General features: G+C 41.9%; 1 protein-coding gene across 1 annotated transcript in view; it reads left to right on the plus strand.

Moving 5' to 3' along the window:
• CDC20B (cell division cycle 20B) overlaps positions 1-17,536 on the plus strand; it is a 133,649-nt gene that overhangs the window by 98,546 nt on the left and 17,567 nt on the right. The window lies entirely within an intron of this gene.

The following is a 17,536-nucleotide window of genomic DNA, read 5'->3' on the forward strand; positions in this document are numbered from 1 at the left end:
CACATCAAGCATAAAGCCAAATTACAAACATTTTCAACCTATGTGACACAAATGCCTATTTTTATAAAGCACTAAGAAAAGATGAATACCTGGAAAGGAAAATGGTCAGAGAATTTGAACAAGTAATTTACAAAAGAAGAAATAAAAATGGCTGCTATATTCCTAATCTATGGAGGAATCAATAAACACGTATCATAAGTAATCAATAATAAGAATGAATTTAAAACATTTAGGTACAAATTTTGCCTGTCAATTACTAAAAATTAGAAAACAAAAATACTCTCTGGTTTTGGAAATTCTCTTTGTTGATGGCATTTAAAACTGCTACTATCTTCCTGGAATGCAACACATATAAAGGGATTACTAAATTTTGCATGATCTTTGACCCAACAAGTCATACTTTAACATATTGCGGAAATGTATTAGTTTCTCATTGTTGCTGTAACAAATTACCACAAACTTAGTGACTTAAAACAATAGACATTTATTATTTTATAGTTCTGTAGGTCATAAGTCTGATGTGGCTCTCCCTGGGCTAAGGTGTCAACAGGGCTGCGTTCTTTTTTGGATGCTCTAAGAAAATCCATTTCTCTGCCTTCTTCAGTTTCAAGAGGTTGCTTGCATTCCTTGGCTTGTGGCCTGCTTCCAGCTTCAAAGCCATCAGTGGTCGGTGGAGTCTTTCTCACATTGCATCACTCTGACACTGAGTCTTCTGCCTCTGCTTCCAGTTTTAAGGACCCCTGTGATTACCCTGGGCTTCCCAAGTGGCTTAGTGGTAAAGAATCTGCCTGCAATGCAGGAGATGTGGGTTTGATTTCCTGGGTAAGGAAGATTCCCTGGAGAAGGAAATGGAAACCTGTTCCAGTATTCTTGCCTGGGAAATCCATGGACAGAGGAGCCTGGTGGGCTACAGTCCATGAGGTCACAAAGGATCAGACACAACTTAGCGACTGAGCCAGCAAGCATGTGATTACATTGGGCCCACTCAGATAAGCTCCCTATTTTAAGGTGGATTGATTAGCAATGTTAATTTTATCTAAAACCTCAATTCCCCTTTGCTTTGTAAACTCACATTCCCAGGCTCTAGGCATTAGGATGTGAGCATCCTTGAGTAGGTGGGCAGCATTATTTGACATATATTGTACATTGGCTCTAATTAGAGTATGTAGGCTCTAATTAATCTGTACAACCATTCTGTGCAAAAATTAAATATTAATAACATGGAAAGTGATCACAAAAATATTGCCATATTAGACAATTCTTGTGTGTCTCCACAGATCCCCTTGACCTCATGTAATCCATGAACCTTGGCCACTTATTCTTCTCAGCTTACTCTGTGGAGACCAATTCTGCATGGCCTTGTACCACATCAGGCACCACCTGAAAACACTTTGCTTCATGTCTGCATGACACAGCTTTTGCCTCCTACCACTGGAATCCATTGCTGCTGCTGAGATCTAGGGCACGATGCAGAAGTGCAGGAGATTTCAAGTCTTTTAAGGAAATCTATTTACTAGGAGGAGATGGAATCTAATGGATAAGTATTCTCTGAAGCACTAATTCTTACGGTTCTTGGAAGAGAGTCTGAGCAATCAGTTGTGCTTGATGCCAAGTTTCCAGTCCAGCCATTCACCCTTGTATTGGTGCTTCTCCTCAACATTCCTTTCCTCTCTTTCCGCACCACCTGCTACCCCCTTCTCAAGTATTCTCATCTCTAAGAAAGTGGTAGCACGTAACTTCTGCCTCTGGAAACTCAAGCTGACAGTTGGGAGTGGCGCTAGGAGTTGGGAGTGGCCTTACAAATTAGATCCACAAAGTAGGATTTAGAGTTGCCTGAGACTCACTGATCTGAAACACTGGGGACCCCACTGGTGGTGGTAAGTGGGCGCCTTTGCTTCTCCTACCCTATGGCGTGGGATCTGGGCAGCCTGTCCTTTGCCTCCCAGTACGGGACACGTGTGGGAGTGGGATTTCCCTGAAGTGGGACAGCTGCAAGAGGGTAATTGTAACTTATTCGATCATTTGAACTTTGGACTTAGAGTGAACCTTGAGGGAACTCTTAGAGTGAGAAGAGACTTTTATGAGGTTCCCACCAAATCTTTCTAGTTGTAATTCGGTCATTTAGATGTGGTCTAGGGTCAGAGGTTTCTGTGTGGTAGGTTTTCTAGGTAATCAAGCTACAGATCATTTTCCTCCCCCCGCTTCCCCAACCGTCAGCTGTGCGTGTCATGTCACCCTACCGGACCACTCACCACCTCACCATTGCTGTATCTACTGTGACCACGGGGACAAGCCCCCTTCACTTCGTTTCTTTTTTAAAGTCACTTTATTTAGATACAGTTTACATATCATGCAATTCACCCACTTAAAATATTACAATTCAATGGTTTTTAATATACAATTATTAATTTTAAAAATTGTGGTTATATATATATGTATATATATACACATGTATATAAAACCAATATATATACACCATAGAATTTGCCATTTTAACCATCTGAAATGACAATTCAGTGGCATTAATTATATTCACAATGTTGTGAACCTATTACCAGTATCTATTTCCAAACCTTTTCGGTCACCTTTAATAGAAACTATAATCATTAAGTACTAATTCCCTATTTCCTCTCCTTCCAGCCTCCAGAAACTAATCTACTTTCTGTCTCTATTAAATTGCCTATTCTAGATATTTCAGGTAAGGGGAATCATACAATATTTGTCCTTTTATTCAGCTTATTTCACTTAGTATGATGTCTTTAAGATTAGTTCAGTTGTAGTAAATATCAGAATTTCATTCTTTGTTATGCTACATATGTATATCATATGTATACATATGTATAGCATATGTATATGCTACATATTGTTTATCCATTCACCTGTTGATGGTCAGGCTTCCTGGGTGGCGCAGTGGTAAAGCATCTGCGGCCAATGCAGGATCTGCAGGTTCAATCCCTGGGTCGGGACAATCTCTTGTAGTAGGAAATTTCAACCCACTCCAGTATTCTTTCTTGGAAAATTCCATGGGTAGAAAACCCAGGTGGACCACAGTCCACTCGGGTCCAAAGAGTCAGACTCAACTGAAAGCGTGAGCCCACACACACTCACTGCTGATAAACGTTTGGGTTGTCTCCATCTTTTGGCTATTGTGAATACTGCTACAATGAACACTGATGTACAAGTATCTGTTTGAATCCTTGCATGTGGGTATATACCTAGGTGTGAAATTGCATAGTTGTATGGTCATCTGTGTTTAGCTTTTTGAGGAAGTCCCTCATTCGGCAGTTTTCTTTCCTTTCTTTTTTCTATTCTAATTTATTTATTTATTTGTTCATTTTTTACATTTGTTAAAAAAAGAAGTTCATTTTTTACATTAGTTAAACTGAAGTATAGTTGATTAAACTTTTTATTGGAGTATAGTTGATTTACAGTGCGGTTAGTTTCAGGTGTACAGCAAGTGAATCTGTTACACTCCCACACTCTTTGTGATTCTTTTCCCATATAGGCCATTACAGAGTATTGAGTAGGGCTCCCTGTGCTAGACAGTAGGTCCTTATTAGTTATCTATTGTATATATAGAGTAGTGTGTATAGATAAATCTCCCAGTTTATCTCTCCTGCCTTCACTGATCTGGGTTACGTGGACATACAACTCTTATTCAATTTCTAGAACATGAAATATCCATTTAGTTATTCATTCAATTTAAGATACGTATAAAGTACCTGCCATGAGCTAGATCTGGGAATTACTGCCTGAATGGATCCTATGGCCTAAAGAAAGACTTAGAAACACTGATGTTCAGTGCTGTGGTCAGTGAGGACAGCAGGGTTTGGAAACAAGAGAGCCCTGCCTTTAAATCCCAGCTCTGCCATTTAACATCCACATCCTTTCTGAGCTCAGAGGTCCCTAGCTCATTGGACTGTTGGAAGGACTGCTGTGAAGTAACGGTTCTGGCTGAGATACTTAGTCTGGGGTGATCCCAGGTATTTCCCCCAAAGTTTCCCAGGTGATTATAAAGCAGCAGTCAGGACAGAGAAGTGCTGCGGTGAAGTGTTACCTGGCACATAGAGGGCACTCAGCAATGTTGCTGGACCTCCTGGGCTAATCTGGAATCATCTCCAGATCACACTCCTGGCCAGATGCCGCCTGGAGACTGGTTTCTTCTTTATTGAGACTGGCATGGGGAATGGATGGAGTCAGGAGGAGGAGGGTCTGCTGCCAGTGAGTCAGAGATTGGCTGGGCTGAAGCTGCCTGAGACCTGTTTCCCAGGAACAAAGAGGGTTAGGACTTTATAACCCTCCTCCCTGGCCTCTCTAAGCACTTGGAGACCAGGGATTTAGCTCAAGGCAACACACTTCCTAGGTTTACTTTTCACCAGAGCACATGTAGTGCCTTCCTTTCCTTCTCTGAGATTTAATTCAGTCTTTCAGCTGCCCTAAAACAACCAGGTGCCTATTTTATTTTTTGTGAAAATGCATACTTTAGATGACATATAAGATGGTATAAATTTACCTTTCAAAGGTTTTTGAATTGGCAACATTTGATAATTAACTGGTGATGGGGACTGGGTGATAGATATATAGAGATTCATATATTATTCTTTATACTTTTGGACATTAAAAAAACAGAGACTTCGATGGTTTTCCTCTGCTTTCTGTATTATTTGAAGCTTTGACAGAAGAGTGACCTTTTAGTATATTCTTGCCATTCATAGGGAGATGTATTGTTGAACTTGGTCAGTTTACCAAATATCCTGTATCACTAAGCAGGAAAGTTTGGCTAATTACAATGAGCTATAACGTAAAAAAAACTTTAAACTCCATTTGACATGCTAAGTCCCTTCAGTCGTGTCGGACTCTGCAACCCCATAGACTGTAGCCCGCCAGACTCCTCTGTACATGGAATTCTCCAGGCAAGAATACAGGAGTTCATAGCCATTCCCTTCTTCAGGGGATCTTCCCCACTCAGGGATCGAACCCTGTGTCTCTTGCATCTCCCACAATGGCATGCGGGTTCTTTACCACTGGGACCTCTTGGGAAACAAATGCTTATCTTGTTTCTATTTGCACTTAGATTTTTTTTTTTTCTAATTGGTAGTCTGTGAGATGGCTGATTTTTTATTTTTGGTCTGGGTGAATTTGAAGAGATGTATACTATATTGACTTTTTATAGCTTCATTGAAAGCAATACAGACACAATTTTTATGACCATGAATTGAACCACTTGAAAGCACAGATGTTGGGCAGGGAGTGGTAGCTCCATGTTTGAGTTAGACATATCCCATCTTATTAAAGTAAGAATGTTTGAAGAATGAAAGCCATATTAATGCTTGGGAGAATAGAACTAATTATTGGGTATTGGGTTATTGTTTTTGTTTTGGCCACCAGGCTACTTTATTAGATCAGATTCAGTTACTTCTGAAGAAGGTGTTTGAGGGTAAATGGAGACTGAGACCTCTTTATCTTCTTAATTGACATTTGGAAGGGGATGGGGTAGGGTCACACAGTGCCCTAGGCAGTGGGATGGGGGTGAGGTGTAGGGGGATGGTGGTGTGGAGTGAAAGTTAGATGTGTGTGCCATAATTATGTGTGACTAATTATGAAAACAAAGGGCTGCATTAGGATGTCTTTTGTTAAAATGAAAAATTTCAACCAAGCTGAGAAAAGAGTGAATGAGGTAATTCTACCAGGATGTTAAACAGGAACATCTACAGAGTGGCACCATTTGCTGTTATTGTTGTGAAAGAGGAATTGTTTATTCTCAATTTATGGATGAGGAAATTGAAACCTGGCTGGGTAAATAACTTGTCCAAAGGTGCATCACTAATAGTTGACAAGCCAGAATTTGAGCCCAAGACTGCCTGACCCCAGAACTGACCATTGCCCTTAAAGGTGGTGAGTCACTGGATCAGAGACTTGATAGAACATGTCCCCATCTAAGGACATGTTCCTAAACCGTGCCTTTTGTCCATCTATGATCCCCTTTGTAAACGATATTACTGTTTTTGAAACCTCTAAATGAAAGGGGCTTTTGGCCCCTGTTCCAGCCTGTGTCCTCCTGGAGACCACTCGGGTATGAGCTAAATTTCTGCCCGTGTGTGTGTAGGACTTGTCCAGCTGACCTGTAGCACGGTGACTCCCCTCAGTCTTTGTCTGACAAACATGGGTTAAGAGAGGCTCCAGGCTCTGCTGATCCACCCCAGGCTTGGCTCTGACTCCAAAAGGGTTTAGTCACAGACTCTCTCCAGGCCAGATATTTCTCCCAGGAGAGCCAGCTTCATCTCTAAGTTGCTGGCACCGTTTTTAAAGAGTGAGATGGAACAGCAGTTATCATATAGCTGAATTACAAGAAAGAACTAATTATCCTTAACTAATATATAAGCAGAAGTCTGCCACTGTGATTATTTCCTGCAGCTTTCTCAACTACCCTCTTTATACACTGATGCTTAGGGAGGTTAAATGACAGAGCTCATTGACTGCGCTCCTGGAATGCAGATCCAGCCGACACCAGAGCCCATTCTCTTAATCACTGTGCAGTAATGCCGTATATACGACAGCGATACCTGAGCGATAGTGATGTTTGCCCAACGTCTAAACAACAGTGATATCTAAAACTAGCTCCCTAAAATGAGGGAGCTGGTCAATCCAGCTCAGTCTGAGTGTACAAAGGCTGGAGGACTGCAGAAAATCTGGATCTTGTCTTTGTTTCTCTCAGTGCCATGTGGATATTGTTACTATTCAGTCGCTAAGTTGTGTCTGACTCTTTCATAACCCCCATGGACTGCCAGGCTCCTCTGTCTGTGAAATTTCCCAGGCAAGAATACTAGAATGGGTTGCCATTTCCTGCTCCAGGGGATCTTCCCAACCCAGGGATTGAACCTGTGTCTCCTGCGTTGGCAGGCAGATTCTTTACCACTGAGTCACCAGGAAGCCCTCTCTGTGGATTGTCCCCACTCTAATCCATTTATTTACTTTGCGGCTACATTTTCTGTCTCTTTAGTGGGAGGACAGTTAGACATGAAGTCCTGGCAATGACTCAGAGACTAGAGGAGAATTTGCAAAATTAATTTTCAGAATGTCATCTTGGACAAATACATACCAATTTGCAATTTCCTTGTGACTGTTTTTCCATGAAGTGTGGGAATCTATGAGGAAGTGTGGAGAGGACCCTGGGCTCAGGGGATAGGGGAAAACCTCTGGTGGTGACTGGCTGGGCAGCTGCCTGGGGGGCCTGTAAGAAGCCCGACTTTCTGCTTCTTGGGGTGACTGCCCAATAGTCTGGCATATAGGGGAGTTTCCATAGAGTGACTTGATTCCCGGGCCTAGTTACAACTGACTGACAGTGCTCTGGCAAAGACCACGGCTGCTTTAATCGCCGAAGCTTCTAACATAATTGCAGCAGTCCGTGTTTCAGGGTAAGGGAGACACCTACTGTTCATTTAGAGGAAGATACGGAGAAGGCAATGGCACCCCACTCCAGTACTCTTGCCTGGAAAATCCCATGGACGGAGGAGCCTGGTGGGCTGCAGTCCATGGGGTCGCTAAGAGTCAGACACGACTGAGCAACTTCACTTTCACTTTTCATTTTGATGCATTGGAGAAGGAAATGGCAACCCATTCCAGTGTTCTTGCCTGGAGAATCCCAGGGACGGGGGAGCCTGGTGGGCTGCCGTCTCTGGGGTCGCACACAGTCGGACACGACTGAAGCGACTTAGCAGCAGCAGATGTTAATTTCCAGAAACTAAGTATATACAGCTTGGAAGATGTTGAGAAAATTGATGAACATCTTGGAAAAATTTACCAATACTGCTGCATAGAATAGTAGTTAATTTTTTATTTAGAAAAACTTAAAAATTTGCAAGATTTAAAAAATATTGCAGTAAAATATAAATAAAATAGCATTTACCATTATAACCATTTTAAGTGTACAGTTCAGTGGTATAAATATGTTCACATTGTTGTGCAACCTCCAGTATCATCCACCTTCAGGACTTTTTCCCTCTTCCTAGATTGAAACACTATATCCATTAAACAGTCATTCCCCACTCCTCGTTCCCCCAGCCTCTGGAAACTACTGGTTTGCTTTCTGTCTTTATGAATTTGACTACTCGAGGTACCTCACATTCTGTGGCCCCATGGACGGTAGCCTGTCAGGCTCCACTGTTCATGGAATTCTCCAGGCAAAAATACGGGAGTGGGTTTCCATTCCCTTCTCCCAAGGATCTTCCCAACCCAGGGACTGAATCCAAGTCTCCCGCATTGTGGGCAGAATCTTTACCGTCTGAGCCGCCTGGGAAGCCCTACACTCCAGGTACCTCATATAAGTAGAACTGTACAACATTTGTATTTTGGTAACCAGCTTATTTAACTTTGCATATCTTCAAGGTTTATCCATGTTGTGGCTTGTGTCAGAATTTCCTTCCTTTACAAGGCTGGATAATATTCCTTTATATGTGTATACCACATTTTACTTCCCTAATCATCTACTGATGGGCACTTGGGTTCTTTCTTTTAAACTGAACATGGGTGCAGAATTATCTGTTTCAGTCCCTGATTTCAATTCTTTTGGTAGATACCCAGAAGTGGAATTGTTGTATTATATGGATAATTCTATTTTTTAATTATTTATACTGTTTTCCATAGTAACTGCATTTTACATTGCCACCAGTAATGCCCAAGGGTTCCAATTTCTCCATATCCTTGTCAATACTTACTGTATTCTGTTTTTTTTAAAATAATAATTGTCTTAATGAGGGTGAAGTGATTGAACACTTTTTGAATAGTAATGATGTACTTAGCTTTCCAGCACATCGATTACAAAGCAGTTTAACGTATCTGTTTCCCCAGGTACCTATTCTAAGTTTCACATGGATGTTACATTGACTGATTTCTTCCTGAAACTTGGACAATTAAATCTGTGTTTCTTGAAGCAAATAGAAAAACAACGACACAGCAACGTGATGAGATATCACATTATTGTGTCTGATGCTCCTGGGTCCTGGCCACACACCCTCAAGGCTTCCAGCTCATATACTCTACCCCAAAACTTTCAGTTGCAGAAAGAGCTACAGATCTTTACTTGTGAGCTTCCTCCAGCTGTTGCGGTCTTCTCAGCTTTGAACAGGGCAGCCTCAAAGCGTTGGGGAGTTAACACCCACTGGAAACAGCCCTCGAACCAGTGATTGACCCCTGGTTGCCTGGGGTGATAGCCTGCTCCTGGCCACCTTTCCTTGTCTCACTCGCTCAGTTTTCTGACTGCTTCTTGGAATCACCTCCTAAAGAAGCTATTTGCATTCACGTCTGTCTCAGCATCTGTTCTGGAGGAACCCAGCCTACGACAGTCATTACAATGATGACTAGGTGGACTTTGTTGTTGCATGGTGAAGAGTTTATAAAATAATGACACATGAAAAGGCTGTAACTAGATTAAAATTATGCTTCTGTGAAAATAAGCTTCATAACTGCTTATAATTTATATAAAAAGTTTTCTTTTCCTGCTGAAAGTATTCTATGTGTGTTTCCCTTGTGAAGCTGTTTACATTATGTAATAAAAGTGAATTTCCTTGAACATTTCAAGGTTTTGGTCATCTTGCTCTATTCAATATTTGAAAATGTGTTGTCTCTATTATCCCAAGAACAGCTTTGTCTTTCACAGATGCCTTAGGTTACACTTAATGTTTCAGTTTCCTATAATGTCCCACCTTGGAAAGATGGCTTCATGCTGGCTCCTGGGTATATTATTGTCTTCAGCTATGCATCAGCTTAAAAGCTAAGTGAGACTTAAAATTCTGTTCTCCTTGCTTTACATATGTAGAGAAATATTTATTGCCTTTTCCTTTTGTGCTGAGAGTCTCATTTGTGAAATTTCACCCTGTTGAGTCGTATACCTTTCTAATGGGAAATATTTTAAATTTTGTTTGATAGGCCATTCTTTGACTTTCTTATTTCCAAATGTTAGTTTCATGAGTGTCTAGAAGGAAGATGATTTAAGGATTCCTGGGCAAATTAGGTTTAGATATGTGACAATGTGATTTGCCATAAATTGCATATTCTGTATGTTTAAGTGAGGATTTATTGTGGAACATGAAAAGTATGTGGTCAAGGAGTTATTTTTAATTTTTTGAGTGTTATTGGAAGTCTAAATGTTTCACAGCAGACTCACTAAAATTGTGAAAATCAGATGAAATTTATAGGCAGGAGCTCAAGGAAGGGGATGCTGTCCAGGGGGAAAAGGCAGACTATGAGGAGGTAACTTCTGATAAGAAATACTATTTCCTCTGAAGCTTTGGGGCCCGATGATGGCTAGATTTAATTGTTGGTCAGCAATCCTGTAAGGGCTTCCCTGGTGGCTCAGACAATAAAGAATCTGCAGAGTAAAGCAGAACTGAGTTCGATTCCTGGCTCAGGAAGATCTCTTGGAGAAGGGAATAGCTACTGACTCCAGTATTCTTGTCTGGAGAATTCCGTGGACGGAGGAGCCTGGTGGGCTACAGTCCATGGGGTTGCAAAGAGTTGGACATGACTGAGACACTAACACTCTCACTTTCAATATACTCAATCCTGTATACCTAGGTGAAGATTTTCTCAGAGAAACTTAATCCATCATGGGTGAGGCCATTATCAAGTTAAGGAGAAACTGACCTGAGTTTGATATTTGGTTGTTACAAAATAAGTGGTAGTGAGTTACTTTTCTTTAATAACTCGGAAGTTTGGAAGTCTACAATTTATAAACTTTGTAACTCTTCCAACAATATATATATTCCTAAGAAGGTCTCCCTTAGAACTCTGAATAATGCAACAGGGTGCTGAATTTCCAGAGGGTAAGTTCATTTTGCCTGGCAGTTTCTTCTTTAGACAGCTCTCTTTGCATCGGGGGTGCTGAGCTTGCTCCTGAAGGATGGAGAACCGACAGCCAGTGAGAGAGCCTCAGGTACCACTGTGCCTCTGCTTGGCAGTGCGTTGGGCACTGGGGACACATCCGTGCACAAAATCCTCAGGGGCAGGGATTAGCCATATCTTTGATCTTTAACTGCTCTAACACATCCTGCTGATTTCTACATGTGTCCCGTCTGCCGCTTTTATCTTTGAGAGCCACATTAAATTTAATATAGGGTTTGTTGGCAGTGAAGTGGTGCTAAACCACCAGTTCATCTTATTCAACTACAATCTTCCCCCATCCATCCTCCGTCCCCCATTCATGTTGTCTATGAGACAGATAAACTATAAAGATGGTACCCATTATATTTTATTATGATGGAAATGTGGAAGGCCTTTGATATATTCCACAGAGGGCTCAATAGAGAAGTCACAGTTTGACAAATCATTAAGTAAAATGATAGAGCAAAACTATTCTGACATAGAATAAGTAAAAAGTAAAAACAAAACCCCTAAGACTGCTTCACAGCTTCTTTTTTTGTGTGTGTTACCTCCTTGGATAATTTACCCCTATGTAAAAGCCCATCCTTTTACAAGTTCACCTTTCACTCAATACTTATCCATAAAAGGAAACATTGGCTCAGTACGATACTGGTTCTGGCTTATACCAACTCACAAGAGCCAACTGTTAAATTTTCAGGAAATTTGTAAGCCAGTTGTTAAACACAGTCAATATTAAAAATTAAATTAGATAAACTTGCAATTAAACAAATTATATAAAATAAGGGTAATTAATACTCTAAATCTATCACATCGTAATCATTTTATGATGTTCAAGACCATCCCCATGGAAAAGAAATGCAAAAAGCAAAAGGCTGTCTGGGGAGGCCTTACAAATAGCTGTGAAAAAAAGAGAAGCGAAAAGCAAAGGAGAAAAGGAAAGATATAAGCATCTGAATACAGAGTTCCAAAGAATAGCAAGGGGAGATAAGAAAGCCTTCCTCAGCAATCAATGCAAAGAAATAGAGGAAAACAACAGAATGGGAAAGAGTAGAGATCTCTTCAAGAAAATTAGAGATACCAAGGAAATATTTCATGCAAAGATGGGATCAATAAAGGACAGAAATTGTATGGACCTAACAGAAGCAGATGATATTAAGAAGAGGTGGCAAGAATACACAGAAGAACTGTACAAAAAAGATCTTCACAACCCAGATAATCACAATGGTGTGATCATTGACCTAGAGCCAGACATCCTGGAATGTGAAGTCAAGTGGGCCTTAGAAAGCATCACTACGAACAAAGGTAGTGGAGGTGATGGAATTCCAGTTGAGCTATTTCAAATCCTGAAATTTGATGCTGTGAAAGTGCTGCACTCAATATGCCAGCAAATTTGGAAAACTCAGCAGTGGCCACAGGACTGGAAAAGATCAGTTTTCATTCCAATCCCAAAGAAAGGCAATGCCAAAGAATGCTCAAACTACCGCACAATTGCATTCATCTCACACGCTAGTAAAGTAATGCTCAAAATTCTCCAAGCCAGGCTTCAGCAATATGTGAACCGTGAACTTCCAGATGTTCAAGCTGGTTTTAGAAAAGGCAGAGGAGCCAGAGATCAAATTGCCAACATCCGCTGGATCATCAAATAGGCAAGAGAGTTCCTGAAAAACATCTATTTCTGCTTTATTGACTAATGCCAAAGCCTTTGACTGTGTGGATCACAATAAACTGTGGAAAATTCTGAAAGAGATGAGAATACCAGACCACCTGACCTGCCTCTTGAGAAACCTATATGCAGGTCAGGAAGCAACAGTTAGAACTGGACATGGAACAACAGACTGGTTCCAAAGAGGAAAAGGAGTACGTCAAGGCTGTATATTGTCACCCTGCTTATCTAACTTCTATGCAGAGTACATCATGAGAAACGCTGGGCTGCAGGAAGCACAAGCTGGAATCAAGATTGCTGGGAGAAATATCAATAACCTCAGATATGCAGATGACACCACCCTTATGGCAGAAAGTGAAGAGGAACTCAAAAGCCTCTTAATGAAAGTGAAAGAGGAGAGTTAAAAAAGTTGGCTTAAAGCTCAACATTCAGAAAATGAAGATCATGGCATCTAGTTCCATCACTTCATGGGAAATCAATGGGGAAACAGTGTCAGACTTTTTTTGGGGGGGCTCCAAAATCACTGCAGATGGTGATTGCAGCCATGAAATTAAAAGAAGCTTACTCCTTGGAAGGAAAGTTATGACCAACCTAGACAGCATATTAAAAAGCAGAGACATTCCTTTGCCAACAAAGGTCCATCTATCAAAGCTATGGTTTTTCCAGTGGTCATGTATGGATGTGAGAGTTGGACTGGGAAGAAAGCTGAGTGTCGAAGAATTGACGCTTTTGAACTGTGGTGTTGGAGAAGACTCTTGAGGGTGGGTCCCTTGGACTGCAAGGAGATCCAACCAGTCCATTCTAAAGGAAATCAGTCCTGGGTGTTCTTTGGAAGGAATGATGCTAAAGCTGAAACTCCAATACTTTGGCCACCTCATGCGAAGAGTTGACTCATTGGAAAAGACTCTGATGCTGGGAGGGATTGGGGGCAGGAGGAGAAGGGGATGACAGAGGATGAGATGGCTGGATGGCATCACCAACTTGATGGACATGAGTTTGGGTAAACTCTGGGAGTTGGTGATAGACAGGAAGGCCTGGCGTGCTGCAATTCATGGGGTTGCAGAGTTGGACACGACTGAGCGACTGTACTTTTGAGGTGTTTTATATCAATCATATCTGTGCTGTATAATGATAGGCTACTCTGCATCTCTTCCCAACTTCATGTTTGGTGATATCATACTGGTTGTTTGAAAGCAGCTGAAGTTGGCAAACACTATAAATTAGGGTTCCTCCCCCAAGGGCTAGCCTGTTGCTAACCATTTACAAATACACCACTGACTCTGCTTTCAGGGGCATTGCACTTATGCCATCAGAGAAGGCACTGGCAACCCACTCCAGAACTCTTGCCTGGAAAATCCCATGGACGGAGGAGCCTGGTAGGCTGCAGTCCATAGGGTCTCTAGGAGTTGGACACAACTGAACGACTTCACTTTCACTTTTCACTTCCATGCATTGGAGAAGGAAATGGCAACCCACTCCAGTGTTCTTGCCTGGAGAATCCCAGGGATGGGGGAGCCTGGTGGGCTGCTGTCTATAGGGTCGCACAGAGTTGGACACGACTGAAGCGCGTTAGCAGCAGCAGCAGCAGCACTTACACCATACTTGTGAGATCTGGGATAATCGCAAAGACTGAGGCATCACCCCAGCATTTGGTGGGGTTGCTTTCCTCTTCTGCCGGCAGACCAGCACACTGAGGCACAGAGGAAGTGGTGTATCTGGGATGCTGGCACAGTCTAATGGGCACTAAGTGGCTCAAAGAAATTTTCTGTCTACATTGAAGCTATGGTTCATGGCTAGTTTTAGGTTAAGCAGAGACATGGCCATAAAAACTCTTGTGGGTACACTTGCCAAGCAGCAATCTTGCTGAACAGTGTGCTTTTTTACTTTCTCAGTTTCGCTATAAAGTTTTGAACTTTGAGTACATTCAATGGATGCTGCCTAATGTACTACAATCATTTTTGAAGTGACACATATGACTGCCGACATTCAGTGATCACATGACTTAGCTCTCTCTGGCCAAAGATATTTCTGCCTCTTCCCAACCCTCTGGGTCTCCACTTGCAGGCTTTTAGCATCTTCTTCACAGATAGCATGATTGGAGTGTCCACTTCATAAAATTTCCTCTCATTCTATTCTTGGAGTCTAACAGTCTGCCAAGTTCACAACACATCTCCCAAGAATTCACCCCTTCTCCTTTAGTAAACATAATATAAATTTTGAGGTCAGTCCAACACGGTGCACATGCCAGCTCTGCTATTATTAAAGGCTGTTACTGCTGTTATCACACCTAAGTCTGAGTTTACTTATCTATATAATGGGTGTGGACTGAATAACTCTTTTGTCTCACTCATTTGAGTATATATGCTCAGTTGCTCAGTCCTGTTTGACTCTTTGCAATCCTGCAGCCTGTGAGACTCCTCTGTCCATGGAATTCTCCAGGCAAGAATACTGGAGTGGGTGGTCATTCTCTTCTCCAGGAGATTTTCCCGACCCAGGGATTGAATCCAGGTCTCATACATTTCAGGCAGATTCTTTAGCATCTGAACCACCAGGGAAGCCTGCCTCTATGTGAATGTGAATATCCCCACTTAGTGACGGAAAAGGCAATGGTACCCCATTCCAGTACTCTTGCCTGGAAAATCCCATGGGAAGAGGAGCCTGGTAGGCTTCAGTCCATGGGGTTGCGAAGAGTCGGACACGACTGAGCGACTTCACTTTTCATTTTCATGCACTGGAGAAGGAAATGGCAACCCACTCCAGTGTTCTTGCCTGGAGAATTCCAGGGATGGGGGAGCCTGGTGGGCTGCCGTCTATGGGGTCACACAGAGCTGGACACGACTGAAGCGACTTAGCAACCACTTAGTGAGAGCAGGACCTCCACTTCCTCTTTTCAGGATTCTAGGGGATTGACTGGTGGCTGTGACTTCATCAAGCCCCATCCCGCCGCATCTGTGTCTTTGCCGTCACCTGGGTGCCTCTTTGCTTAGCCTCTGGCTACTGTGCATGTAGTTCTGGATGCCCCTTCCCCAAATCCTCGTATTGCTGCTCTTTTATTTCACTGGGCCACATGTGGACATACCCTTTCATTTAATTTTTCATAGAACTGCTGGGCCAGGCTGTATCCTTTAAAAAGATATAACTGATGATTCAAAGGTAAGAAAAGAATTATAACATGAAGAGTGATTGTCAACTGGCTACTGAGTGTGGCTGCCCTTGGGACTCACAGGCCCAGGATCTTCTGCCTTGGTTTCCACCTAGAGCCCAGGCTGGTGCCCTAGAGAAGGGGCAGTGTTTCCCTCCCCACACCTGGGACAAAGGAAGAACTAGTCAGCTGAAGTATAGAACAACAGAAATGTCCTAATATGAACAGTAGAGAGAAAATAGACTGGGAAAAAAAGAAAAGGAACAGAACTTGAGGAACCTGTGGAACCAAAAAGATCTAGTGTTCATGTCATAGGAGTTCTGGAAAAAGGAGAAAGAAAGTGGGTCTGAAAAAAATCTTCAAAGAAAAAATGACTGAATACTTCTCAAATCTGCTGAAAGACATAAATCTAAATCTGAGTCAATCCTAAACATGGTAAATCCAAATAAATCTACATCGAGACATATCATAGTCAGACTTCTAAAACTACAGACAAAGCAAAAGTCTTGAAAACAGTGTAAGAGAAATGACATCTTACCTTTAGGGGAAAAAAACAATTCAAATGACTCAAGATTTCTTGTCAGAAAACATGGAGGCCAGAAGGAGGCAGCACAACATTTTTCAAATGCTGAAAAAAAGAAAAATTGTCAACCCAGAACCTTATATCCAGTGAAAATGTCTTTCATGAATAAAGAAGAAATCGAGACATTTTCAGATGAAGGAAAACTAAGATAGTTTGTTCTTAGAGGAAGTTGTCTCAACAGAAAGGAAATGATAAAAAGAAGGAATCTTGGAACACCAAGATGGAAGAAAGAACAGCTCAAGCAAAAATAAGGATAAATACAAAAATAGGGATAAATACTTTCTTTATCTTGCGTCTTCTAAACTATGAACTTGGACACTCAACTACATATATTATATATCTATTGTCATAAGTTAGAAGTTTAGCTAAAAGCTTTGGGAAAACATTCTGTAAGTTCTGTTTTCTGCCCCCTCATAGCATGGGTAGTAAACTTAATTTAATAGGAGTGAAGTTTGTGGTCCTGCCTTAAGGTCACCATGAGTCTTAACTTATATCTTCACTCTGGGCTTCCCTGGTGGCTCAGATGGTAAAGAATCTGCTAGCAATGCAAGAGACCTGGGTTCAATCTCTGGGTTGGGGAAGATCCCCTGGAGAAGGAAATGGCAACCCACTCCAGTATTCTTGCCTGGAGAATCCCAGGGACAGAGGAGCCTGCTGGGATACAGCGCATGGGGTCACAAAGAGTTGGACACAACAGAGCTACTAAAGCTTAAGGTCAAAGGATCATGAAACACACCACAATAGGGGACAGCCTGTCCATGAGAGTCCCCAACAGAATTGTTGATTGTCATCAAAGGGCCAAATCCTCCGGTTGACTACAGCTGCCGCTCCTGTAGCCTGTCAGACAAACATGCTGTTCCAGCCAAAGCCCGTCAATTTCAGTCCCACTTCCTTTATATGCAGGCCTCCCATTAGGAATAAGATTAAGTCTGGAGCCTTTGTTTAAGGTCTTCCTTCCATTTAATATTGTTATTTTCTTTCTTGATCTTTTGTTCTATCATTTTAGTTTTTAGGGCAGCAGCAACATAAATAAACTTCATGGGAAAATGTTTCTGAGGCTTCAAATTGCTGGCAGGCGCAAGTGGACCACTAATTGGCTGAGAGACACACAGGGCTCCTCTCTCTTTGGGATATGATTGTGGCAATGCCTGGGGAACCTGGAACTGACAAACTGCTGACAGAAATGTGCTTTGGCTGGATAAAGAGGGTAATTCATAACAACCAAGCATGGAAGGAGACTCAGTTCTGCCACATCTGAACAGGAAGTGTA

The sequence above is a fragment of the Bos taurus genome, chromosome 20, assembly GCF_002263795.3.
Source record: "Bos taurus isolate L1 Dominette 01449 registration number 42190680 breed Hereford chromosome 20, ARS-UCD2.0, whole genome shotgun sequence".
Classification (NCBI taxonomy): Eukaryota; Metazoa; Chordata; class Mammalia; order Artiodactyla; family Bovidae; genus Bos; species Bos taurus.